Source organism: Eucalyptus grandis, chromosome 8, assembly GCF_016545825.1.
Source record: "Eucalyptus grandis isolate ANBG69807.140 chromosome 8, ASM1654582v1, whole genome shotgun sequence".
Lineage (NCBI taxonomy): Eukaryota > Viridiplantae > Streptophyta > Magnoliopsida > Myrtales > Myrtaceae > Eucalyptus > Eucalyptus grandis.
The window spans coordinates 1,345,042-1,347,639 of record NC_052619.1 but is presented as its reverse complement, the minus strand read 5'-3'; the positions used below and the strand labels follow the sequence as shown (position 1 = coordinate 1,347,639).

The window sequence follows — 2,598 nt, the reverse complement described above, 5'->3', positions numbered from 1 at the left end:
CACCGAAGGCAAGTCGGCTTTACAGAAAAGGAAGACGTCATTCACGAAGAATAAGTGTGAGAGGCTTGTCGCTCTACTTCATATATTTATATTTTGATCTCTCAATTATTGAAAATTTTCAAAATTAACTCCGTGCATGTAGGAATTGTGTGTCGGAATTTTGGACTCGTTATCAAAATTTTGACTTGTGTCGAAGTATGTTGAAAAAAGTTGACCACATGTCGGATTTTCCAACACTCATTGATTGCATGTCAGAAATTGTCAAAGCATGTTGAAGTGTGTTAGACATTTGTCGAATTATCGAATACAACACGAAGGGTCTCCGAAGGTGTCAATGCTTCTTAGGCGGCAAGATTTCTCTTATTTCGCTCTTCTTCCAATCCATTAAAAAAAAAGTGAATAACAAATATATATATTTCATGCATGTTGCAGCTGCAGGGAGAAGTGGGAGATTAACAGGGAAAAAGCTTCGATTTCTTGCGAATTTTGCCTCCTCTGATGTCAAAGTCTCGATCTTTCTTCCTGCTCTCCTCAGCTCTCTTCGCCGAACGGTGGGTTCGTCGCGTTTTCGTTGAATTTCGTGGCCCCTTATTCAATTGGTCGGTTCAGTTTCGCTTCTGTGTCTGTGTTTCTGATGCTTGTAGTGGTAGGAGAATGCAAGATAGCTGCTAAAGGTTTCACGCTCGGTCCTACTTTGGCGTTGCTTTATCAATCATTTTTAATTGGGTCTGCCAGTGAAAGTTTCGTTTCATTCATTTTCGTTAATGCTGCAGTAAGAATTCGAAGGACTTGAGCTAGAAGGACCATGGGGAAGAGATCCAGGAGTCAGAAAAAGGAGAAGAGGGGCTCTAAGAGGAGGGCTGTCGATGAAGACGTGGCCTTGGAAGACATCGATGACGAAATAGATGCCTGTGAGTTCTCTCTCCCTTGACTGTCTGCTATTTGGCGCTGCGGGCTTTGTGTTTGTGCAAATGCCGGTATGAAGTTTGCTGCTTTATAAATGGGTTGCTCTTATTGATGTTTTCATCTGCAGTTCACAAACAAAAATATGTTGAGCCGCCGAACATTTGTAGTGATGCTGGGTAGTCAGATGGTGACAATGAACAGCCTGTTTTTGATTTTAAGGTACATAAATTCCCTTTGATGTAGATTTGGTATAATTCATCCAGTGAGACTTGGTTTGGAACAGAGTTGAATTTTGTTTAGCGCATGGTGGGGAAGGTTTTCAAGGGATGTAGTGATAATTAAATAAATGTTTGCATGAGATTTGCGTCTGAATATTTGTGTGGATCAAACTGTCTCGTCTTGTGGCAGTTATCTTTTTGAGGTGATGTGACCTTGCATAAGGCATTTCTTTTGTGGTTTTTCTTTACATTTTTCACATTAGCTGGTGAACTGTTGTGAAATTAACATGCATGAGAGACTTCCTTTCTGATGTTCTCATTAAATGGTTAGTACTTTTAATATGCTGGACTTCTACTGGTCATTTATATATCAGTGCTTCGAAATTATTAGTCGATCCCCAATACTTGTTTATTGGAAAGAGAATTTAATGGAATATGGTGTCTTGGAATTTCTTTTAGGATGAAGAGGATGAAGAGGAGGATGGAGATGATGACACTCAATTGCCTGGGCTTGCTGCGAAAAGTAAGATTGTCTCGAGTTATTTTGCTTTTCTTGAGTTACTACTACTGCCCACCGAAGTTGTCCTTTTCTACATGCCAATTCATCAGAAAGTTCCTAATTCTCTGGAGTAAGTTGTCATACCTGCTCAACATTTAATATCTGAAGCTAAGTTGGCTTAAGCTCTGCAGTCAATAATTCTGGTTAGAAAACTGGAAGTCTTGTTGGCCATGAAGTCCTTGGAAGTAAATGTGTTAACTGCTAGTAGATGAAGCACTCTGAAATTGCAGTCTAAGTGCATGTTTTCTTGTGTTGAGTCTGGTATTATGGGAATTAGGTGCTAGTTATTGATGAGATTGGCCTAAAAATAGCTGTTTAATTTTTAACCAGTCTTCAAGAGTTGGTTTGCTCTGTGTTTCACTCTGGTTTGCCTGTTCATGTCATTTCAACAGTAAAACCTTTACTGGTGAATTTGTGATGCTGTAACATCAAATAAAAGTGATGGAATATGATCTCATTTGAATATGATATATTGGAACATTTTTAGGGAGCTCTGCTATCTTTTCATATTCTCCTTGTGAATTTGTGTGGAGAGGAAAAATATCCTCTGATTTCGCCAAGCCTGCCATAATAGAATGTACAGGTAAAGCAACCAATAGCAGTATGCTCTTCTATTATCAACTTCACATGCTGCCATGCTGGGGACACTCATGCTGCCATGCTGGGGACACTCAATCTATCCTCTTTTATGATAATAAGATGGATGGTAATTGTTACAGTTATCTGTAAGGGAAGTCATTTAGGTTCATAACTGGTAGCTCCACATGTATAATGTCTCCTATGAATGACCTATTCTAATGGTGGGCAACCATTCAGCATATTGCTTGATAGGAGCAAGTTGATTGGCCTAGTGATGATCAATTTACCAAACCCAAGAAGTCTTGCATTCAGTTCTTTACTTCTTCATCCTCTTCA

General features: G+C 39.3%; 1 long non-coding RNA gene across 1 annotated transcript; it reads left to right on the top strand.

Moving 5' to 3' along the window:
- The first annotated feature begins 459 nt into the window (after positions 1 to 459).
- On the top strand, positions 460 to 2,323 carry LOC120287559. Its single transcript, XR_005545683.1, has 4 exons — positions 460 to 551; positions 774 to 911; positions 1,034 to 1,125; positions 1,584 to 2,323. It is a non-coding gene; the product is annotated as an uncharacterized LOC120287559 (long non-coding RNA).
- The last annotated feature ends 275 nt before the right edge of the window (positions 2,324 to 2,598 follow it).